General features: G+C 44.5%; 1 pseudogene; it reads right to left on the bottom strand.

The window, feature by feature from the left end:
• The window catches only part of LOC115126624 (voltage-dependent P/Q-type calcium channel subunit alpha-1A-like), a 340,470-nt pseudogene that overhangs the window by 81,390 nt on the left and 232,830 nt on the right, over positions 1-26,250 (bottom strand).

Here is a 26,250-nt window from a genome sequence, read left to right as displayed (position 1 = left end):
GTTCAACATTTCAAATTCAATTCCTGAATTGAGTGCATCAAAATGCCCTGGTCGCCATGTTTTTCCATTGTTCAATGATCCACCTGTATAAGGGGACTGGGTTAGCGTGGAAAGACTCACATCACTACTGTCAGAATAACTCATGCACTATGTGTTCAGGTAGTATGTACAATAATCAACTCACAAGCCTTAACCAATGACTTCATATCATGCAACTATGTATAAATTCATTGTAAAATCATCTTCTAGGTCTAAATCAACCAGCCTAGAGAAATCTTGGACACCATTTCAGGTATACGGTATACGATAAGAAGTCTGGATCATGAAATAGCTCATAATTCTAGCACAGTCCAAAAACAACCATTTTAAGCCTACCCAAATTTCAGCATCACACCCAACCCAACCATTCCCTTTAGTCTGTTGATCTATCCTGTGTCGGTCCAGGTAGTCACATTAAGACTCAGCATCTCTTTTCAAGAGGGTCAATGTATCAATGTACTATTCCAAGAACTACACCTCTCTTCACTCAACCCCACCTGCTCCCACCCCACTCCAGCCCTAACACCCTTGTCTCAACCTTAACCGTCTTCTTTTTTACCCCATCCTGATCCCAGCTACAACCCCAGCACTTGTCTTTCCCCACACCCCCAGCTCCCGTTCCATTTAGCCTTAGACCCAACACTTCTCTTTCCCCAGACCCCCAACTCCCGTTCCATTTAGCCTTAGACCCAGAACTTCTCTTTCCCCAGACCCCAGCTCCCGTTCCATTTAGCCTTAGACCCAACACTTGTCTTTCCCCAGACCCCTAACTCCCGTTCCATTTAGCCTTAGACCCAGAACTTCTCTTTCCCCAGACCCCCAACTCCCGTTCCATTTAGCCTTAGACCCAGAACTTCTCTTTCCCCAGACCCCCAGCTCCCGTTCCATTTAGCCTTAGACCCAACACTTCTCTTTCCCCAGACCCCCAGCTCCCGTTTCATTTAGTCTTAGACCCAGAACTTCCCCCATCCTAAACCTTTATCTCATTAAAGCACCCTTCTTCATCCCACACCAAGCTCCAGCCCCAGCGATAGTACCAGCTTCATCACCAGCCATAGCACCTGTCCCACTCCCAGCCCAAGCTCAGGCAGTGGCGTGCAGAAGAAGGAAGCTGAAATACCTGCTCCGTAGGAGGGGTGGAGGAGGGGTGCGGGCTCAGGCCCTCAGCTCCAGAACCGCCCGGGACACTAAAGGGTTACAGGTGCCTGGGGTGGTCCTCACACCCACGGGAGATAAGGGGGAGGAGAGGAGCGAGAGAGGGGGGCATAGTGGACGTTGGGAGAGAAAGGGTGGAGGGGGATAGTGTTGGACCGCAGGAGGGAGAAGTAGAAACGAGGAGCGAGGGAGGCAGGTGAGATGGGGAGCGGGATAAAGGACAGGAGGAGAGGAAAGGGGTTGACTCTGGCGAACAATGATTGAAAGGGGGAACATTGGGGAATGGTAGTGCCAGTAGCCTGGGGAGTTGGATGCTATGGGAAGGTTGTGGGAAGGTTGTTAATCGAGTGAGACAGAGCAAGACAGAGGAGCAAAGACTGAGACAGAGTGAGACAGGAGAGAGAGAGAGCGTGGGAGTGTGAACATGAGACAGAACAAGACAGAGGAACTAAGACTGAGACAGAGTGAGACAGGAGAGAGAGAGAGCGTGGGAGACAGAGGAACTAAGACTGAGACAGAGTGAGACAGAGCAAGACATAAGACTGAGACAGAGTGACAGAGCAAGACAGAGGAACTAAGACTGGAGACAGAGGAACTGAGACAGGAGAGAGAGAGAGCGTGGGAGTGTGAACATGAGACAGAACAAGACAGAGGAACTAAGACTGAGACAGAGTGAGACAGGAGAGAGAGAGAGCGTGGGAGTGTGAACATGAGACAGAACAAGACAGAGGAACTAAGACTGAGACAGAGTGAGACAGGAGAGAGAGAGAGCGTGGGAGTGTGAACATGAGACAGAACAAGACAGAGGAACTAAGACTGAGACAGAGTGAGACAGGAGAGGAGTGAGCGTGGGAGTGAACATGAGACAGAACAAGACAGAGGAACTAAGACTGAGACAGAGTGAGACAGGAGAGAGAGAGCGTGGGAGTGTGAACATGAGACAGAACAAGACAGAGGAACTAAGACTGAGACAGAGTGAGACAGGAGAGAGAGAGAGCGTGGGAGTGTGAACATGAGACAGAACAAGACAGAGGAACTAAGACTGAGACAGAGTGAGACAGGAGAGAGAGAGAGTGGGAGTGGGAGACAGAACAAGACAGAACATGAGACAGAACAAGACAGAGGAACTAAGACTGAGACAGAGTGAGACAGGAGAGAGAGAGAGCGTGGGAGTGTGAACATGAGACAGAACAAGACAGAGGAACTAAGACTGACAGAGTGAGACAGAGAGAGAGAGAGCGTGGGAGTGTGAACATGAGACAGAACAAGACAGAGGAACTAAGACTGAGACAGAGTGAGACAGGAGAGAGAGAGAGCGTGGGAGTGAACATGAGACAGAACAAGACAGAGGAACTAAGACTGAGACAGAGTGAGACAGGAGAGAGAGAGCGTGGGAGTGTGAACATGAGACAGAACAAGACAGAGGAACTAAGACTGAGACAGAGTGAGACAGGAGAGAGAGAGAGAGCGTGGGAGTGAACATGAGACAGAACAAGACAGAGGAACTAAGACTGAGACAGAGTGAGACAGGAGAGAGAGAGAGAGAGTGTGAACATGAGACAGAACAAGACAGAGAACTAAGAGACAGGAGAGAGAGTGAGACAGGAGAGACAGAGAGAGTGTGGGAGTGTGAACATGAGACAGAGCAAGACAGAGGAACTAAGACTGAGACAGAGTGAGACAGGAGAGAGAGAGAGCGTGGGAGTGTGAACATGAGACAGAACAAGACAGAGGAACTAAGACTGAGACAGAGTGAGACAGGAGAGAGAGAGAGCGTGGGAGTGTGAACATGAGACAGAACAAGACAGAGGAACTAAGACTGAGAGGAGAGAGAAGAGCGTGGGAGTGTGAACATGAGACAGAACAAGACAGAGGAACTAAGACTGAGACAGAGTGAGACAGGAGAGAGAGAGAGCGTGGGAGTGTGAACATGAGACAGAACAAGACAGAGGAACTAAGACTGAGACAGAGTGAGACAGGAGAGAGAGAGAGCGTGGGAGTGTGAACATGAGACAGAACAAGACAGAGGAACTAAGACTGAGACAGAGTGAGACAGGAGAGAGAGAGAGCGTGGGAGTGTGAACATGAGACAGAACAAGACAGAGACAGAACAAGACAGAGGAACTAAGACTGAGACAGAGTGAGACAGGAGAGAGAGAGTGAGTGAACATGAGACAGAACAAGACAGAGGAACTAAGACTGAGACAGAGTGCAGGAGAGAGGGAGTGTGTGAACATGAGACAGAACAAGACAGAGGAACTAACTGACTGAGACAGAGTGAGACAGAACAAGACAGAGGAACTAAGACTGAGACAGAGTGAGACAGTGGGAGTGTGAACATGAGACAGAACAAGACAGAGGAACTAAGACTGAGACAGAGTGAGACAGGAGAGAGAGAGAGCGTGGGAGTGTGAACATGAGACAGAACAAGACAGAGGAACTAGAACATGAGAGAGAGACTGAGACAGAGTGAGACAGGAGAGAGAGAGCGTGGGAGTGTGAACATGAGACAGAACAAGACAGAGGAACTAAGACTGAGAACTGAGACAGAGTGAGACAGGAGAGAGAGAGAGCGTGGGAGTGTGAACATGAGACAGAACAAGACAGAGGAACTAAGACTGAGACAGAGTGAGACAGGAGAGAGAGAGAGCGTGGGAGTGTGAACATGAGACAGAACAAGACAGAGGAACTAAGACTGAGACAGAGTGAGACAGGAGAGAGAGAGAGCGTGGGAGTGTGAACATGAGACAGAACAAGACAGAGGAACTAAGACTGAGACAGAGTGAGACAGGAGAGAGAGAGAGCGTGGGAGTGTGAACATGAGACAGAACAAGACAGAGGAACTAAGACTGAGACAGAGTGAGACAGGAGAGAGAGAGAGCGTGGGAGTGTGAACATGAGACAGAACAAGACAGAGGAACTAAGACTGAGACAGAGTGAGACAGGAGAGAGAGAGAGCGTGGGAGTGTGAACATGAGACAGAACAAGACAGAGGAACTAAGACTGAGACAGAGTGAGACAGGAGAGAGAGAGAGCGTGGGAGTGTGAACATGAGACAGAACAAGACAGAGGAACTAAGACTGAGACAGACAGAGACAGGAGAGAGAGAACTAAGACTGAGACAGAGACAGAGAGAGAGAGCAGGGAGTGTGAACAAGACTGAGACAGAGTGAGACAGAACAAGAGCAAGACAGAGGAACTAAGACTGAGACAGAGTGAGACAGGAGAGAGAGAGAGGCGTGGGAGTGTGAACATGAGACAGAACAAGACTAAGACTGGACAGAGTAAAGACAGGAGAGAGAGAGAGCGTGGGAGTGAACATGAGACAGAACAAGACAGAGGAACTAAGAAGACAGAGAGACAGGAGAGAGAGAAGAGAGAGCAACAGAAGAGAGAGAGTGACAGAAGAGAGAGCAAACATGAGAAGAGAGAGCGATGAGACAGAGAGAGAGAGAGAGAGGGGCGTGGGAGTTGAACATGAGACCAAGACAGAGGAACTAAGACTGAGAGGCTGTCAGCGAGAGAGAGAGCGTGGGAGTGTGAACATGAGACAGAACAAGACAAGGACAGCAGAGAGAGGGACAGGAGAGAGAGAGGAGAGAGAGGGAGAGATGGGGAGAGACAGGAGGAGAGAGAGCGTGGGGTGTGAACATGCAGGACAGGGACAAGAGAGAGAGAAAGGAAGAGAGAGAGTTGGGGGGAGACTGGAGAGTGACAGGAGGCAGGAGGGTAACTGTGAACATGAAGGCGAGGTAACTAAGACTGAGACCACCATGAGCACCACTAACCACTATAAAGTCCAGGATGTTCCACAGGTCACGGAAATAGACAGAACAAGCCCTGGTGCAACACCAGGCCCAGATCCACCATCTGAGAGAGAGAGTGTGGGGGGATGGAGAGAGAGAGGAGGAGGGGAGGAGAGAGAGAGAAAGTGAGAGAGAGTGGGAGGCGACAGAGTGAGGGCAGACAGAGAGAGTGGATATGTTTTGTTATTGATTGTCTCACATCAAAAAAGACTACAAGTATAGCTAGAGTGAAATAGATTCAGAATTACCTTAATCAACATCTCAAAGGTGAACACTCCCGTAAACACATAGTCAAAGTAGCGCAGAACCTGCATAAAAGGGAGAGAGGACACAGAGTTAGACAGAGGAACTAAGACTAAAGAGTGAAGCTTTGCTGAGATAGTTCAGTTAGCATAGAGGGTAAAGGAGAGAGAGCGTTGTGAACATAGCTAAGTTAGCATGAGTAAAGAGAGAGTTAGCTATAATAGCAGAACAAATTAGCATTGAGGGAGAAAGTAGAAGTTACTATAGAGAGCTAGAGTTGGCATGAAGAGGGTAAAGAGAGAAGTTAGGCGCCTATAATAGCAAGGACAAGTTAGCATGGAGGTAAAGTAGAAGTTAGCTAGGAATAGCTAAGTTAGCATTGAGGGTAAAGTGAGAAGGCCACCAGAGCACCATAATAGTCCAGGATGTTAGCATGGAGGGTAAACCAGTAGATCCACCATCTGAGAGCTATAATAGCTGAAGTTAGCATTGAGGGTAAAGTAGAATGTTAGCTATATAGCTAAGTTAGCTTGGAGGGTAAAGTAGAAGCTAAAAGCTAAACTAAAGCTAGGTTAGCTCCAGAGGGTAAAGTAAAGTTAGCTAATAGCTAAGTTAGCATGGAGAGTAAATATAAGCTAAATTAGCGGACACGGAGCTAGCATTGGCAGTGTCTCACATTGTTGCGAGGTGATTCTAATAGCTAAGTTAGCATTGACGGGGTCTTCTGCTGCCAAGGCGATACTGCTCATAGCGATGGTAGACAGGATACCAAACTCAAAGAATTTCAGAGTCACAATGTAGTGGCATAGTCTCCGGAACCTGATCACACACACAGATACACACAAGCATGCACGTACACACACACACGCACGCACACACACACACACACACACACACACACACATTGCAACAAACACAAAAAATGCATCATTAATATAATTAATAATGAATATACGTGTGTGTGTGATTGTGATTGTGTGTGTGTGTGCATGCACATACGGGTTGGTGGTAGAGAGGATGAACATGGAGCTATAGGGAGGCATTGGTTTGGGTCCATCTTCATCACCCTTCTCATCATCATCATCCTCCTTATCCTCCTTCTTAGGCAGAGGCTCCGTGTTAGCATTCTTATTGACTGGAGGGATGCAAGAAAGAGAGGGAGGAGAGAGAGAGAGAGAGACAGAGGGGGAGGGAGGGGGTGGATAGGAGAGGACAGGGAAGAATGAAGGGAAGAAACAAGAATTCAGAAATAGCATGGCATGTGTGGCTGTTTCTCAATGTTTTGACTGAAGATGTGACCTGATAAACCTTGGTCATACACAGTCTCCCTCCATCCCCCTCCCCTCCTCTTTCTTCCCTCTCTCTCACCCTGCAATATGGCGTTGTGGGAAGGAAACATGGGTGGTATGTCCACTGCCGTGTGGTCCGGTATCCGGGTGCTACTTCCGTATGCAGGAACCAGGCTTCCATCTAGGCCCAGGTGGGAGCTGCTGTTGGTCAGGTGAGTGTTGAGGCCTGCAGGGCCGCAGCCTGGGCCTGGAGTATTGTGGTTGGCTGGGCTGGGGAGACCCGAGGCTGGGCAGGGCTGCTGGGTGGAGCCTGGGGGTAGCTGGGGCTGGCTGGTGGCCAATTTACTGTTCATGACATTGTCCATGTCCTCGCTGTACTGGCTGTCCTGTCTACAGAGGCTCTTCTGGATGGGCCGTGTGGTGGACAGGTTGGGACCATCCCTATAGAGGGAAAGAGATGGAAAGAAAGGAAGAGAGGGAGAAACGAGAGAGATTGATGGAAGAGAAGGAGTAGGGAAATGTCAGAATGGTTCTGAGAACTACTGTATAAGGACACTGGTTGACAGAGGAAAGTGTGAGTGCGTATATATGTGTGTGTGTGTCTGTGTGTGTCAGGGTCTCCTCACTTCCTGCGGTGTTGCCGCGTCCTCTTCCCCTCACCATCACACCCTGACTGAGTGCCATGGCGATGCCGTCTCTGCCTCCTCTCACCTCCATCACCCCCTTCTTGCTCCCCCCTCGCCTTCTCCTTCTGTCCCCCTGCTCTTGTGTCGCCTTTCCTCCCTCCCTCCTCCTCCTCCACCACCTCCACCTCCCCCCTCTTCGTCCTCTGGAGGCATGCGGTGCTGGCGGGGTTTCCTGTGCTCCGATGAGCCCACCTGGCCCCGTGGGTGGTGGTGCCTTCTCTGGGGCCTCTCCTCTCCACTTTGTCCCAGCATTGTTGCATCAAGGCGGGTATGGGAGGAGTGGTGGTGTTGGAGCTCCTGGTGCTCCTTGCTCTCCTTACGGCTCCTGCGGCTCTCCGTAGAGTCTGCCCTATCGTAAGGCCTTCCAGGGCCTGAACCAGACCCTGAGCCCCCACCGCCTCCTCCCCCACCTCCTCTCTCGTGGACGTGTGTCTGCTTGCGGACCAGCTCGTCAGCGTGCTGCTGGCTGAGGCGGGGATCAGGCTCTTTGGTGGTCTTGTTGGTGTTGTTGTTGCGGTTCTCCTGGGGGTCCACCACTAGAGGGCGGTCTGTATGGGTCTTCATGTCAGGACGGATGTGGCGGGAGTAGTTCACCTGGAAGAAAGGGGAGGGGGAGGGAGGGAAAGGTTGGGTTGGGAGAGTTTTAAGCAGGGGACGGACGAAGAAGGCCAGGCGGAATCAAGGAGAGGCATAATATCGTTAGCATCCCAGAGGTCATATAACCACCTATAAAGCTCAAAAACTTGATTCAATTATTGGTAAATTGACAAAGGCACCAACCAGTATGTTACATTTGGCACCCGGTAATTACCAGGTAGTTATCAATTATGATGAACTATATGAGGTAAGTACCCGAAAGTATCAAGCAGCTTAACCCAGACCAATAAAAAGTGTTACCAACTTTCGTAATTTCTCCCCTTTCTGTGTTCCATCTGTCCACCCTTCTCCATTTGGTTTGTTGTCTCTTACTGTCTCCCTTCCTCCTTACCCACCTCCCTTCTTTACCCCCCTCTCTGGGGTGGCAGGTAGCCTAGAAGTTAGAGCTTGGGACAGTAACTGAAAGGTTGCTTGTTTGAATCCCTGAGCCGGCAAGGTGGAAACATCTGCTGTTCTGCCCTTGAGCAAGGCAGTTAACCCCCACAACAACTGCTCCCCTGGCACCAATGATGTGGATGACGATTAAGGCAGCCCCCTCACCTCTCTGATTCAGCTTAAATGCGGTAGACACATTTTGATTGAATGCATTCAATTGTGCAACTGACTAGGTATCCCCTTTCCATCCCTCCACTCTCCTTCCCTTCCTTCCAGCCTTCCCCCCCTCCCTCTCTCCTTCCCTTCCTCCCTCTCTCCTTCCCCTTCCTCCCTCCTTCCCTTACTTCCAGCCTCCCCTCCCTCTCTCCTTCCCTTCCTTCCAGCCCCCCTCCCTCCTCCTTCCCTTCCTCCCTCTCTCTCCTTCCCTTACTTCCAGCCTCCCCCTCCCCCCTCTCTCCTTCCCTTCCTTCCAGCCTTCCCCCTCCCTCCCTCCTCTCTCCTTCCCTTCCTTCCAGCCTTCCCACTCCCTCCCTCTCTCCTTCCCTTCCTTCCAGCCTCCCCCTCCCTCCTCTCTCCTTCCCTTCCTTACAGCCTCCCCCCTCCCTCCTCTCTCCTTCCTTTCCTTCCAGCCTTCCCCCCTCCCTCCCTCTCTCCTTGCCTTCCAGCGGTCCTCTGGGTCCAATTCGTTGTAGAGGGCCTCTCTGCTGGTCATTAGAGTCTGTTTCCTCAGCTCCTTGGTCCTCTGTTCCCACACAGACTTATTACCACCCTTATTGTTCTTCTGCTGCTCCTTACTACAGGGACGGAGAGAGGGGAAAGGATGAGAGGAGGGACAGAGAGAGGGGGACCGAGAGAGAGGTAGAGGATAGAAGAGATGAGAGAAGAGAGCAGGCGAGAGGAAGAAGAGGGAGGAGAGATGGAGGAAAGGTGAGACAGATGGACAGAGAGTTGGATGAAAGGGGAGAAGAGCGATGAGAAAAGAGAGGATAAGAAATAGAGACATAAAGCATGATGGAGAGCAGATGAGAAGGAGCGGAGGCATAGAGGGAGAGAAAAGAGAGGATGGGTGGGGAGGTTAAGAGTGTCAAATATCAGGTTAAGCAGTGGTATCTGAGTCCATTTACAAATATACAAACACACAGAAATACAGAAACCTACATACACAGGTATACAGAAATATAAACACAAGCAAATACACAAACACACACTATAGAGCTCACACACACACATGTAAAGGGTCACCTTGCTGGACCTACAGGGCAGAAACACAGAGCTACTGAAGGAGTATGGTCGACCACAGTTTCCCAAAGCAGTGGGTAGACCAGCCCCACTTTGGGAAACCACACAGAGAGAGGCACAAGATGGAGAATGATATTGAGGCAAGGTTAGAATATTACACAGTCGACCAGGAAACCAAACCCAAAAGGACCCAACGAAGGAACCAAAATGGAATCATCAACAAAAAGACCGAAAATGGAGGTTCTGAGAAAAAAGGGCAAACCTCAGATAACACTCTATTCTCCATATTTTGCACTACTCTTATGAAAGGCTCAGGTCAACAGTAGTGCACTATATGGGGAATAGGGTGCCATTTGAGATGTTGCCAACGAAGAACAAAATGGCGCCCGGCCCCACTAACTCCCTTTCCCAGGGACCACAGTCAACCACAGTAAAGCCACAGCCATACTGCGGGGAGCAGCCAACAGAAAATATACTCAGAATAAGCCAACTCAAAAATCAACAAAAAAGCAAAGGGGTAAAAAAAATCATAATTAGGGGGAGATAATTAAAACAGGATGGTCTAAAGGAGGAGAGGAAAGGAAAAGTGGGCGAAAAGAAACAGAAGGAGTATAAATGAGTAAATACCAGTCCAGAAAGGGGTCGGAAGCGTTGTGACCTGTGCTGTTTACTTTCTCACTGAGGAGGGAAACAGTCGGTGAGTGACATGACACAGAGAACACACGCGTGCCCAATTCACACTATATGACCAACCAGAACCTAGCCAAGCAGAGCTGTACTGGGCTGACCTGGCTACGCATCCACCAGAGTGGCTGGAACCATGCTAGAAAGAACCATGTGAAAAAAAGATATATGAGCCAGTACAGTACATTTAGGGTCGGCCCTATAGTGTGAATGAGGCAACACACTCCTCAAACCTCACCAACACACACACACACACACGCGCACACACACACACACACACACACACACACACACACACACACACACACACACAAACTTTACACTAACACCTACACACACCATTTCAACTCACACTGCTCAGACAACCATCTTGCAATGTCTCTAGTCATCTATCTCTCCATTTCTATTCTGTTCTCCTTTTCTTTCTCTTTTTATCTTCCTCTCTTTCTCTCCCCATTTTTCACCTTTCTTTCTCTTGCACAAACTTTATGTATCCCTCTAGACTTTTCTCATTCTATTTCTCTATCTCAGGATCCACATCTCTCTTCCACTACACAGGCGTCCATATCTCTCTAGCTCACATTTTGTTTCTGTTGCACAAATTCTATTGTCTTCAGGGTATCTACACATCTCTCCATTCATTCTACCAAACACAGACTGCCCTTCAAACGAAGGCAGTTTCTATCTACAACAAGGCAGAGAGACAATCATAGCCACATGTTCTCTTACAGCGGATATCTCAAGTCACAAACCGTTACCCAGGTCTTCTTGTTGTCATGACATGTTTACAACATGTGTTATGTCATCATTATAATAGTGTTATGTCATCAATATAAATAGTGTTAAGTCATCATTATAATAGTATTATGTCATCAATATAAATAGTGTTAAGTCATCATTATAATAGTATTATGTCATCAATATAAATAGTGTTAAGTCATCATTATAATAGTATTATGTCATCAATATAAATAGTGTTAAGTCATCATTATAATAGTATTATGTCATCATTATAATGGTGTTATGTCATCATTATAATAGTATTATGTCATCATTATAATAGTGTTATGTCATCATTATAATAGTGTTATGTCTTCATTATAAGTGTTATGTCATCATTATAATATTGTTATGTCATCATTATAATAGTGTTAAGTCATTATTATAATAGTGTTATGTCATTATTATAATAGTGTTAAGTCATCATTATAATAGTATTATGTCTTCATTATAATAGTGTTAAGTCATCATTATAATAGTGTTATGTCATCATTATAATAGTGTTAAGTCATTATTATAATAGTGTTAAGTCATCATTATAATAGTGTTATGTCTTCATTATAATAGTGTTATGTCATCATTATAATAGTGTTATGTCTTCATTATAATAGTGTTATGTCTTCATTATAATAGTATTATGTCTTCATTATAATAGTGTTAAGTCATCACTATAATAGTGTTATGTCATCATTATAATAGTGTTATGTCTTCATTATAATAGTATTATGTCTTCATTATAATAGTGTTATGTCATCATTATAATAGTGTTATGTCTTCATTATAATAGTGTTATGTCTTCATTATAATAGTGTTATGTCTTCATTATAATAGTGTTATGTCATCATTATAATAGTGTTATGTCATCACTATAATAGTGTTATGTCATCATTATAATAGTGTTATGTCATCATTATAATAGTGTTATGTCTTCATTATAATAGTGTTATGTCATCATTATAATAGTGTTATTTCGGCCTTGTGAAGGAGGGGTCAGGTAAAGTGTAACCCATTTAGATCCAGAGAGAAATCTTCTTCCCAGAGTCCCAGACAGGGACTCAGAGTATCTCCTAACCTGCTTTAGCAAGTGTGGAGATTCCAGCTTGGAAAATCCCTGCTTGCAAAGCTATTATATCATCCACATATGCGGATGAATGATTTGGATTTATACTGGCATGGTGGGGCAGTGCTAGGAATGACATCACAGTCACCTCATTAGTGGAAACCATTCCTAGTATTGCCCTATCAGTGCATCTTAAGCTTTCTTGCAGACTAGGAAACATGTCCAAGACACAACACCCAACAATAGTCAACACACCACACAAAAGTACACATCAAAAGTGGGCTACGTCAGAGATTGACTGAGTGTGTGTGTGAGTGTGTGTGTGTGTGTGTGTGTGTGTGTGTGTGTTTGTGTGTGTGTGTGTGCGCGCGAGCAAGTACGCAGGTGTCTTGTGCAGCTGAAGAGTGAACACACTAGGAGAGATGAGGGGGCAAGGATGAGAGAAACAACAGAGAGAGATATGAAAACAGAGAAAGAAAGAGAGATACTTACGCCGCTATGGACAGGTTGGCTGCAGACTGAGGGCTGACTTCGGCCACCTCCTTGGCTTTTTGCAAAACATTTTTCTTGGAAGCGGCTTCCTCTTCCTGCTCGCCCTACCAAAGATAGCGAGCGGGAGAGAGAGGGGGGGAGGAGGGGAGACGGGAAATACATAGGAGGGAGAGAGAGAGGGGGGATAAAAAGCAGAGATAGAGGAGGTTGATACAGATGGTAGACAGAGTGAGAGAAGAGAGCAATGACCTTTATAGATATGGTTATAGAAAGGAGAAAGAGGGGCGTTGACAGATACAGATACATGGAGATACAGAAGAAGAGGTGAAGTGAAGAGGGCTGACTCCGGACCCAAAATCAGGCCACGCGAGAATATAGCGTGATGCAGACCAAGTGGAGATTTTTTTGTATGGCGACAACGAGAGAATTTTGAATTTGGTCAAAATAAAATGTAATTACTAATTGGCAAAGTGAGGCTTATTTGATCGAATGTTTAGGTTATTACTGATATAAGTGGACGCACGTGGCATGCCTGTTGTTAACATTCTTATCTGCCCTCTCATTGGCTAGAATGTTCCCGCCTTACCCGCCTGCCTTCCGCCCCTTGCAGACATTTATTCCCATTGTTAGAGCATTCAGTCCAATATCTGTCAATATACAGATCATTTTTAATGGGGAGCTAGAGCTGACAGGGTGAGAGGTCATTTCCCGAACTGAACGGTCATTCTATTTGACCCCAGTAGGCGTGGCTCGGTCAGTGTACAAAGTACTGTACAAAGTACTGTACCTTAGTGAGTTCCTGTGCGTTGGCCAGATTGTCCACAGCAATGGCCAAAAACACATTCAGCAGAGTGTCTGAGAGCAAAGGGTTGAAGACAGAAACTACACTGTGTGTGTGTGTGTGTGTGTGTGTGTGTGTGTGTGTGTGTGTGTGTGTGTGTGTGTGTGTGTGTGTGTGTGTGTGTGTGTGTGTCTGTGTGTGTGTCTGTGTGTGTGTGTGTGTGTGTGTGTGTGTGTGTACAAGGATACAGTTGCCGAAAAGTGTGAGCACGATGAAGAAGACTGAGAAGACCATCCCGTTGTTGACTCCTCCCTGAGATTCTATTCCATCATACATGACCATGTTCCAGTCTTCTCCAGTCAGGATCTGGGGGAGAACACACTCCTAATAAACATGTAGGATTTGGGGGAGAACACACTCCTAATAAACATGTAGGATCTGGGGGAGAACACACTCCTAATAAACATGTAGGATCTGGGGGAGAACACACTCCTAATAAACATGTAGGATCTGGGGGAGAACACACTCCTAATAAACATGTAGGATCTGGGGGAGAACACACTCCTAATAAACATGTAGGATCTTCATTTTAGGCACTTTGCTATAGCAGAAAAAAAAACAGCAACAGGAAATGTGAATTATTATGTATATTATAATTACTGGACATTTTTTGTAGGGGTTGATCAATTTTTCATTAGGGCAAATCAAGTCAGACATTTTGAAGTGGAAATTACAAACTTTAGAAACCTTTTAATACCTTGAATACACTACAAGTTTGCATTTTTCTGAGCGGGACATTTCTCAGGAACTAAAGAGTGATAAAATTAAGATCCTGCATCTGTACACACACAGACACTCATACACACGTACTACTGTACACATACACTCTTATACACACATACAATCTTATACACACACACACACACTGTTAAACACACACACTTAAGTACACACACTCTTATACACACACTTTTATACACACACACACACACACACACACACACACACACACACACACACACACACACACACACACACACACACACACACACACACACATATAAACACACGCTTTGCACACGTTAGGACTGCTTATCTTGGGACTGCTTACACTCTCAACTTTCCCTGCCTTTACACTCATCTATCCTCTGTCTTTCTCTCCTATCCCCCATTTCCAGTGTGCTACCACTCCCACTCTTCTTCTGCCCTCTTTTCTCATTCCTTTATCTCTTTCCTTTCTCTCCCCTCTCCACTCCCCCCTCCCGTCTTTATGCACTCACCTGGAACACAGTCATTATTGCTGCAGGGAAAGTATCAAAGTTGGTTGGGGGAGTGCCAGATTCAAAATTAAACCTAGAGGATAAACAGAGAGAAATTGAGGAAGAGAGAAAGAGAGAGCGAGAAAGAGAGAGCGAGAGAAAGATAGCAAGAGAGAGAGAGAGAGAGAGATTAAAGATGACACCAAACAGTCAGATACTGAAGATAAAGAGTGACAGGGGAAGGGAGGAAGGGGAGGAAGGATGAAAGGGGCAAGAAAAGAGGGGGAAAGAAGAGGAGGTACTGACTGTCCTCCGAAGAGTTGCATGCCCAACAGAGCAAAGACGACGATAAAGAGGAAGAGGAGGAAGAGCAGGCTTATAATGGATTTCATGGAGTTGAGCAGAGATACAACCAGGTTCCTCAAAGACGCCCAGTACCTGACAGAGAGAGAGAGAAAGTAGAGAGAGGGGGAGAGAAATCACAGCAGCAAGAGTTGTGACCTGTTGCCACAAGAAAAGGGCAACCAGTGAAGAACAAACACCATTGTAAATACAACCCATACATTTTCAATTTTGTACTTTAAAACCTTTTAGGGATAGGGGGCAGCATTTTCACTTTGGATGAATTGCGTGCCCTTAGTGAACTGCATCCTACTCTGTCCCAGATGCTAATATATGCATATTATTATTACTATTGGATAGAAAACACTCTGAAGTTTCTAAAACTGTTTGAATTATGTCTGTGAGTATAACATAACTCATAGGGCAGGCAAACTTCCAAACAGGAAGTGGAAATTCTAGGGCTGGTTGATTTTCAACTCATCGCCTATTCACATCCAAATAAGATATGGATCTGTTCGCACTTCCTACGCCTTCCACTAGATGTCAACAGTCAGTAGAACGTGGAATGAAGCCTCTAGTGTGATGTGGGACCGGATGGCAGCTATTTGAGTCACTGGTCTGGCAGAATGCCAGTTCCTGGTTACGTGCAGTATTCATTATATCGCCTTGCGTTCCATTACTTTGTAGACAAAACGAACGCTCCGGTTGGAACGTTATTGGATATATATGATAAAACCATCCTAAAGATTGATTCTCTACTTAGTTTGACCAGTTTATTCGACCTGGAATATAACTTTTTGAAGTTTTCGTCCGAGTTCGCCTGGACCAGCGCCGGCTTTTGGACATGTGAACTAAACGTGCTAGTAAAAGTAGCTAATTGGACACTAGTAATGGACATTATGGAACAAAACAACGATTTATTGTGGAACTAGGAAATCCTTGCACTGCATTCTGATGAAAGATCATCAAAGGTAAGGGAATATTTATGATGTAATTTCGTATTTCTGTTGACTCCAACATGGTGGAGAAATATATTTACGTCTGAGCGCCGTCTCAGACTATTGCATGGTGTGCTTTTTTCGTTTAAATCTGACACAGCGGTTGCATTAAGAACCAGTGTATCTTTAATTATATGTAGAACATGTATCTTTCGTCAAAGTTTATGATGAGTATTTCTGTTATCTGACAGATATTTTGGAGGCATTTCTGAACATGGCGCCAATGTAAACTGAGATTTGTGGATATAAATATGCATATTATCGAACAAAACATAAATGTATTGTGTAACATGATGTCATATGAGGTTAGTGATTAATTTTATCTCTAATTCTTTGGCTGGGAAAAATGGCTGTGGTTTTTTTGGTTTTGGTGGTGATCTACCATAAAAATATGTTGCGTTTTCACTGTAAAACCTTTTAAAGATCGGACAAAATGGGTAGATTGACAAGATGTTTATCTTTCATTTGCTGTATTGGACTTGTTAATGTGTGAAAGTAAAATATTTCTAAACAATATTTTTGAATTTCCCGCGCTGCCTTTTCAGCGGAATGTTGGGGGGATTCCGTTAGCAGAACCTGTGTCCTAGAGAGGTTAACTATTTGCACATCGTTACAACACTGTATATAGACATTATATGACATTTTAAATGTCTTTATTATTTTGGAACTTGTGTGAGTGTAATATTTACTTTTCACTTTTTATTATTTATTTCAATTGCTTTGGCAATGTAAACATATGTTTTTTCCCATGCTAATAAAGACCCTTGAATAGAACTGAGAGAGTTGGGGAGAGAGTGTTGGAGAGAGGAGAGAGAGCTTGTGAGAGAGAGTTTAGAAAAGCCTATAAATGTCTAATTGCCTTTCATGGTCGTTTGTTAATGAGACATGCTGACAAACAGATTGACAAGATATCCGATACAGAGGTTGACTCAAAGTCAGTAGAGACTTACTTGGTGACTTTGAAGATTCTCAGTAACCTTAGAGCTCGTAATACACTGATACCAAAGGATGTCCCAGGCTGGATAAAACCCCACAGCACCTCGAATATGCTGCCACATATTACCTGCCACACACACACACACACACACACACACACACACACACGATTAGTGATGTTATCCAAAACATGCGGTCAAAAATGATATGTGAGTGTGTGTGTTTACTGTATTGGTGTGTGTGTATGTGTGTGTGTGTGTGTGTGTGTGTGTGTGTGTGTGTGTGTGTGTGTGTGTGTGTGTGTACCCTAGAGTAGACATGTTCCACCACTCACAATGCAGTCAAAGCAGTTAAAGGAGGAGTGAAAGTAAGGCTGTGACCCCAGTCCATAAATCTTTATACCCATCTCAGACATGAAGATACTCAAGAAGACGAACTCTGCAAAGTCTGGAAGAGGTGAAAAGAGAGAGGGAACAGGGTGAGAGAGAGCGGGAAAGATCAGACATGAATGAGCAGGAAAATGCAGGAGGATGATATCAAAAGAAAAGGAATAAAGAGGGGCATTGAAAAATCCACTGTAAGAAGCAATCAGAGAGGCAGAAAGACTGGCACGATCCCTCTGGAACTTTCATTACGCACACCTCCAACTGCTCTTAAACGCTAGTAAAACCAAATGCATGCTTTTCAACTGTTCGCTGCCTGCACCCGCACACCCGACTAGCATCACCACCCTGGATGGTTCCGACCTAGAATATGTGGACATCCAAGTACCTAGGTGTCTGGCTAGACTGTAAACTCTCCTTCCAGACTCATATCAAACATCTCCAATCTAAAATCAAATCTAGAGTTGGCTTTCTATTCCGCAACAAAGCCACCTTCACTCACGCCGCCAAACTTACCCTAGTAAAACTCACTATCCTACCGATCCTCGACTTCAGCGATGTCATCTACAAAATAGCTTCCAATACTCTACTCAGCAAACTGGATGCAGTTTATCGCAGTGCCATCCGTTTTGTTACTAAAGCACCTTATACCACCCACCACTGCGACCTGTATGCTCTAGTCGGCTGGTCCTCCCTACATATTCGTCGCCAGACCCACTGGCTCCAGGTCATCTACAAGTCCATGCTAGGTAAAGCTCCGCCTTATCTCAGTTCACTGGTCACGATGGCAACACCCACCCGTAGCACGCGCTCCAGCAGGTGTATCTCACCTATCATCCCTAAAGCTAACACCTCATTTGGCCGCCTTTCCTTCCAGTTCTCTGCTGCCTGTGACTGGAACGAATTGCAAAATCGCTGAAGTTGGAGACTTTTATCTCCCCTCACCAACTTTAAACATCTGCTATCTGAGCAGCTAACCGATCGCTGCAGCTGTACATAGTCCATTGGTAAATAGCCCACCCAATTTACCTACCTCATCCCCATACTGTTTATATTTATTTACTTTTCTGCTCTTTTGCATGACCATCTGATCATTTATCACTCCAGTGTTAATCTGCTAAATTGTAATTATTCATCTACCTCCTCATGCCTTTTGCACACAATGTAAATAGACTCTTTTTTTCCTACTGTGTTATTGACTTGTTTATTGTTTACTCCATGTGTAACTCTGTGTTGTCTGTTCACACTTCTATGTTTTATCTTGGCCAGGTCGCAGTTGTAAATGAGAACTTGTTCTCAACTAGTCTACCTGGTTAAATAAAGGTGAAATAAAAATAATAATAATAAACCTGTCCCCTATTCCCACTGATTAGTACTTGTATAAGTTTGCCCTTTGGTTTCCATTGGGCTGTCGATTATTGTTACTATGTCCGTTGGTGCGTGTGAGTACCTGTGCTTTTTGTTTTGGGCTTTGTGCCCTTGTGGATTGCACAGATGATTACGGGTCTCGGGCCCGTGTGATAATCATTGTGTGCGTGTGTTATTTATTCGAGGTTCTCCTCGCTCTTTTGTTTGGGTTTCTACCCTGTGTTTTTGTTGCGTGTTTGTTTGGTCATCGTCTCCGTGCCTTTACATGGCACGCCATAATTTGGGGCTTAATAAAAAACCTTATTACGCATTCCTGTGTCTGTCTCCCGAATCTCCTTTAAGCCAACGTGACAGAATCTCCTTTAAGCCAACGTGACAGAGAGGTAGAGAGAGAAATAAGGAAAAGTATCTAGAATTTCCATCCATCCTTCATCCCTCCTCCCACACCTCTATCCCTCCCTCCCCCCTCTATCTCTCCCTCCCTCCTCCATACTCCCCCCCTCCCTCCCACCCTCCATACCACCCCCCTCCTCCCACCCTCCATACCTCCCTCCCACCCTCCATACCTCCCTCCTTCTCTCCGTACCTCCCTCCTTCTCTCCGTACCCCCCTCCTTCTCTCCGTACCTCCCTCCCACCCTCCTTACCACCCCCCTCCCTCCCACCCTCCATACCTCCCTCCCACCCTCCATACCTCCCTCCTTCCCTCCGTACCTCCCTCCCAGTGTGTCTACTCACAGAGGAAGTCTGAGAGTGGTTCAGGCTGGTCGTAGTGTACTACAGCCACACACATGGTGTTAAGTCCCACCAGACACAGTACACTCCAGTAGAAATACGGGGTCTTCACAATGCGTCGGATGAAGAAACGCAGACGACGCTCCCTCTTATGGAAGTTAGAGCCCTCCAGCTTTGAACTCTTCAGACTGGCCCGCGCAAATGGAGAACCTGGGAGGAGAGGAGAAGAATGGGAAAAGGAGAGGGGGATAGTGGAGAGGAGAAGAGTGGGAAGAGGAGAGGGGGATAGAGGAGAAGAGTGGGAAGAGGAGAGGAGATGGAGGAGAGGAGAAGAGTGGGAAGAGGAGAGGGGATGGATGAGAGGAGAAGAGTGGGAAGAGGAGAGGGGGATGGAGGAGAGGAGAAGAGTGGGAAGAGGAGAGGGGGATGGAGGAGAGGAGAAGAGTGGGAAGAAGAGAGGGGGAAGGAGGAGAGGATAAGAGTGGGAAGAGGACAGGGGGATGGAGGAGAGGAGAAGAATGGGAAGAGGAGAGGGGTGGGGAGGAGAGGAGAAGAGTGGGAAAAGGAGAGGGGGATGGGGACAAGAGTAGAGAGAAAAAACACATTTGGTTAGCATGTAACATCTTGTGTGTGCGTGTGCGTGTTTGTGGTGTTTCTTACCCACTGCCAGGTCTCCATTCCCATCCTCTGGGTTAAGGAGATCTGTTTTGTTCTTGTGGTTTTTGATGGTGGGTCTCCTGCGGGTGCCTGAATGGGAAAAATAGAACACAGTGACGCACAACTGCTCACTATAGAACACGCAAACAAACACTGTCACAGAAGCAAAGATGCTACATTTACACTAACAAAGATGCTACATTTACACTAGAAGATATGCTACATTTACACTAGTAAAGATGATACATTTAGATTAGTGAAGATGATACCTATACACTAGTAAATATGATACATTTACACTAGCAAAGCTGCAACATTTACAATAGGAAAGATGCGACATTTACACAAGAAAATATTATACATGTACACTAGCAAAGATGCTACATTTACACTAGCAAAGATGCTCTGGTTACACTAGTAAATATTCTACATTTACACTAGCAAAAATGCTACATTTACACTAGAAAATATGTTCCGGTTACACTAGCAAAAATGCTACATTTACACTAGGAAAGATGTGACATTTACACTATTAAAAATGCTACATTTACACTAGAAAATATGCTACATGTGTACTAGTAAAGATGATACATTTACACTAACAATAATGCTACATTTACACAATATTATATTTTCTCATTGTCCATCTCTATACACATTCTAACATCATATCTAAGTCACTACACACACACACACACACACACACTTAAATACCGTCAAAGGCATCAGGGTCTTCATCGTCTGCTAAGATCACTTCTTCTATAGGAAGGAAAAGTAAGTAAACAATAACATGGGAATGTATATGGCAATATGTAACATATATAACATAAATGTATAACATATATAACATAAATATATAACATATTTAACATAAATATATAATGTATATAACATAAATATATAACATATATAACATAAATATATAATGTATATAACATAAATATAGAACATATATAACATAAATATATAACATATTTAACATAAATATATAATGTATATAACATAAATATATAACATATATAACATAAATATATAACATATTTAACTTAAATATATAACATATATAACATACATATATAACATATGTAACATAAATATATAACATAAATATATAACATATTTAACATAAATGTATAACATATATAACATAAATATATAACATATTTAACATAAATATATAATGTATATAACATAAATATAGAACATATATAACATAAATATATAATGTATATAACATAAATATAGAACATATATAACATAAATATATAACATATATAACATAAATATATAACATATATAACATAAATATATAACATATATAACATTAATACATTACATAAATACATATCATATATAACATAAATATATAACACAAATAACATAAATATGTAACGTACATAACAAAAATATATAACATAAATATATAACATATATAACATGATTATGTAACATATATAACATAAATCTATAACATATTAAACATAAATATATAAAATAAATATATAACATATATAAGATATATTATATCAATATGTAACATATATAACATAAATAACATAAACATATAAAATACATAACATAAATATGTAACATATATAACATAAACATATAACATACATAACATAAATATGTAACATATATAACATAAATATATAACATATATACCATAAACATATAACATACATAACATAAATATAGAACATTTATAACATAAATATAGAACATATATAACATAAATATAGAACATATATAACATAAATATAGAACATATATAACATAAATATAGAACATATATAACATAAATATGTAACATATATAACATAAATATGTAACATATATAACATCAATATATAACATATATAACATCAATATGTAACATATATAACATAAATATAGAACATATATAACATAAATATGTAACATAGGGTTCAATGTATGTTTTGTGTGTAGTTCTATATGATGATAATGTACCTGCTTTACAAATCCATTCCAGGTATCCATTGAGCTCTCTCTCTATCTGCTGCTGTCTCCTCAGCTTTAGAAACTCACTCCTGTTCTCCACTCGCTCTCTCTCTTTGGCAAACTCCCTGTGGTAGACACACACACATATCAACACACACATATCAAATGAAACACACATATAGATGTATACAATGACATATACACAGACATATTGTATACACACACACACGCACACGAAACACACACACACATGCCCCACACACACATGCACGTGCGCCCACACACACACTCTCCCACACACACACATGCGTGCACACACACGCACACACTTACCCAGACAGTACACCCAGGACCAGGTTCAACATGAAGAAAGAGCCGATGATGATGAGGGGAATGAAGTACATCCAGTTCCACGCGCTCCCTGAGGCATCATTGCTCTGCAAACACACACACACACACACACACACACACACACACACACACACACACACACACACACACACACACACACACACACACACACACACACACACACACACATCTTTTGATCTAGTAATTCATCTTTCCCTTGTTTGACCAGAGAGGCTACACTGAGATGTAGATTTTATAAAGCCAAAAAATAGCAGATCATATTTCAACCTTTTCATGAACTGGGACGGGGTCACCACAATACAGGGATGATTAGGACATCGTTTTATACAGTATACTGTCCAGAGTATCTGCCATTTAAACAGTTCAGCTGCACAGAATGTAACGCTCTTCCTCTCTATTTTTCCCTCACCCTTTCTCTCCCTCTCTCATCCCTCCCCATCTTGCTGTTTTTCCCCCTAAACAGAGTCCATCACAGAATGTAATGCCCTCCCTCCCTCCCTCCCTCCTGTCTGTGGGCGTGGCTGCTGTTGCTGTGTGCTGTACTGAATGTACTGCAGCTTTTTTATCCATTAAACTTTCAGCACTTTCTTCCTCAGCAGCTGCAAGAATAACTCTGACTGCACAGCCCTGTTAAATATAGAGCAGCACCACCACCGAGTGAGACTGATGGAGAAGAGAGAAGAAGGGAAGAGGTGGGGAAAGGGGAGGGGGTGAAGAGGAAGGGAGAAAGGGGAGGCTGACAGGGGGAGAGAGAGTGAGTAATTGGGTGTGGTGAGGTGGGGGGAGTAGGAAGACGCAAAGAGGAATGGAGATGGAGAGACAGATTAAGGAAGCAGAGAGAGCGAGGAAAGAGAGATGTGTGGGAAAGAGAAGAGGGAGAAGAGAGGGAAGGGGGAATATTGAATATGGGCCCATATAGACTGCTGTGGATGGGACTACACTCACATTCCCCCACTACCCTCATCCACCTCTCCGTCACCATAGAAACCATTGCCACTGGCAGCAGGGCACTATTCACTGTTTCTTAGGTATGGGCACACAATACAGCATATGAGTAAATGCTATGGGCATATTTGTATAGCAGGGAAACATGTATTATATGAATTGGTGGAAATGTACCATGTAATTTACTAGTATATACCATAGAAATCTATTATCCAGGTTGTAGTTGCCCCACATATTTAGGATCAGCTTATTCTGCCTCAATTCTAGATTCCTAATTGTCCCTAGAATTTCTAAGCAAACAGCTGGAGGCAGGGCTTTCTCCTATAGAGCTCCATTTTTATGGAATGATCTGCCTACCCATGTGAGAGACGCAAACTCGGTCTCAACCTTTAAGTCTTTACTGAAGACTAATCTCTTCAGTGGGTCATATGATTGAGTGTAGTCTGGCCCAGGAGTGTGAAGGTGAACGGAAAGGCTCTGGAGCAACGAACCGCCCTTGCTGTCTCTGCCTGGCCGGTTCCCCTCTTTCCACTGGGATTCTCTGCCTCCAACCCTATTACAGGGGCTGAGTCACTGGCTTACTAGGGCTCTTTCATACCGTCCCTAGGAGGGGTGCGTCACTTGATTGAGTTGAGTCACTGATGTGATCTTCCTGTCTGGGTTGGCGTCCCCCCTTGGGTTGTGCCAAGGCGGAGATCTTTGTGGGCTATACTCGGCCTTGTCTCAGGATGGTAAGTTGGTGGTTGAAGATATCCCTCTAGTGGTGTGGGGGCTGTGCTTTGGCAAAGTGGGTGGGGTTATATCCTTCCTGTTTGGCCCTGTCCGGGGGTGTCATCAGATGGGGCCGCAGTGTCTCCTGACCCCTCCTGTCTCAGCCTCCAGTATTTATGCTGCAGTAGTTTATGTGTCTGGTCCTAGGGTCAGTTTGTTATATCTGGAGTACTTCTCCTGTCCTATCCTGTGTCCTGTGTGAATTTAAGTATGCTCTCTCTAATTCTCTCTTTCTCTCTTTCTTTCTCTCTCTCGGAGGACCTGAGCCCTAGGACCCTGCCTCAGGACTACCTGACATGATGACTCCTTGCTGTCCCCAGTCCACCTCCAGTTTCAACTGTTCTGCCTGTGATTATTATTATTTGACCATGCTGGTCATTTATGAACATTTGAACATCTTGGCCATGTTCTGTTATAATCTCCACCCGGCACAGCCAGAAGAGGACTGGCCACCCCACATAGCCTGGTTCCTCTCTAGGTTTCTTCCTAGATTTTGGCCTTTCTAGGGAGTTTTTCCTAGCCACCGTGCTTCTACACCTGCATTGCTTGCTGTTTGGGGTTTTAGGCTGGGTTTCTGTACAGCACTGCGATATCCGCTGATGTACGAAGGGCTATATAAATACATTTAATTTGATTTGATTTGAATTCTAACCCAAACCCAAAACAAAACTGAACCCAATCTCAAACCCAAACCGAAGACTAAACCTGAACCCGATCTCAAACCCCAAACCAATCCTAAATCCAATCCCAAACACAAACAGAAAACCAAACCCGATCTCAAGCCAAACCTAAACCTAAAACCAAACCCAAACTCCTGATCTTAAACCCAAATCCAAACCCGATCTTAAACCCTAACCCAACTCTACAGTAACTCACATAATAGTCCAGCTCTTTAACCATAAATTAAATACCATAATACCTCTAATACAGAACCACTGTGATGTGAAGTACCGTAACTCACATAGTAGAGCAGGTCAGTCCATCCCTCCATGGTAATACATTGGAAGACTGTTAGCACGGCAAACAGGATGTTGTCAAACTGGGTGATGCCGTAGTTAGGCCCCAGCCAATACTTTCGACACGTGGTTCCGTTTGGACATAGTCTCGACGGGGCTTCGGTCCCACATGGAACTTCCTCACGAATCTCATCTACAGGTGTATAGACAGTTTGGGGATCAACATGTTATTTAAGAGCTAGATCTTCTTTGATTCATTTTTGAATTGCCAGTCATTTTGTCACTGATTTAACTGGCATACTGATTGACTGACTGGCTGACTGACTAACTGGTAGAATGACTGGCAATGACTGGTAGAATGACTGGCAGACTGCCTGACTGGTATGCTGACTGGCACATACTGACTGGCAGACTGCCTGACTGGTATGCTGACTGGTACATACTGACTGGGTGACTGACTGGCAGACTGCCTGACTGGTATGCTGACTGGCACATACTGACTGGGTGACTGACTGGCAGACTGCCTGACTGGCATACTGCCTGACTGGTATGCTGACTGGCACATACTGACTGGGTGACTGACTGGCAGACTGCCTGACTGGCATACTGCCTGACTGGTATGCTGACTGGCACATACTGACTGGGTGACTGACTGGCAGACTGCCTGACTGGCATACTGCCTGACTGGTATGCTGACTGGCACATACTGACTGGGTGACTGACTGGCAGACCTACTGACTGACATATTGGCTGACTGTCATACTGACTGACTAACTGATTGACTCTCTGACTAGCAGGCTGACTGGCATGCTGACTGACTGACTAACTGACTCACTGTCTGACCATCCAACCAACCGACTCACCGACCTACTGGCTGACCGACCGACTGACCGACCAATCCACCGACTGACCGATTTACCTGTGTGAATGTCGAAGCAGGTAGTATGGAATTTGCCCATGTAGAACTCCAGGCCGATGATAGCGAACATGAGGATGGCGAAGAATAGCAACAGGCCGATCTGCAGCAGTGGGAATCATAGCCTTCATGATGGACTTGAGGACCACCTGGAGGCCTGGGGGAGACAGAGCACATTGTTTAAGAACAGAAACAACAGACAAAGTTTTTTAAAAACTCTGACCTACATCCCAAAATCCCTATAACAATGATATAACTTAATCAGAACTGTCCTCCCCCTCCCCTCCTCTTATGGTATCAGATGAAATAAGACTATTAGGGGTGTAGCTAGTCGTTCTCTCCGTCCCACACCCCCATATGTCCCA

Source organism: Oncorhynchus nerka, linkage group LG26 (assembly GCF_034236695.1).
Source record: "Oncorhynchus nerka isolate Pitt River linkage group LG26, Oner_Uvic_2.0, whole genome shotgun sequence".
Classification (NCBI taxonomy): Eukaryota; Metazoa; Chordata; class Actinopteri; order Salmoniformes; family Salmonidae; genus Oncorhynchus; species Oncorhynchus nerka.
This window is presented reverse-complemented; position numbering and strand designations above follow the sequence as displayed.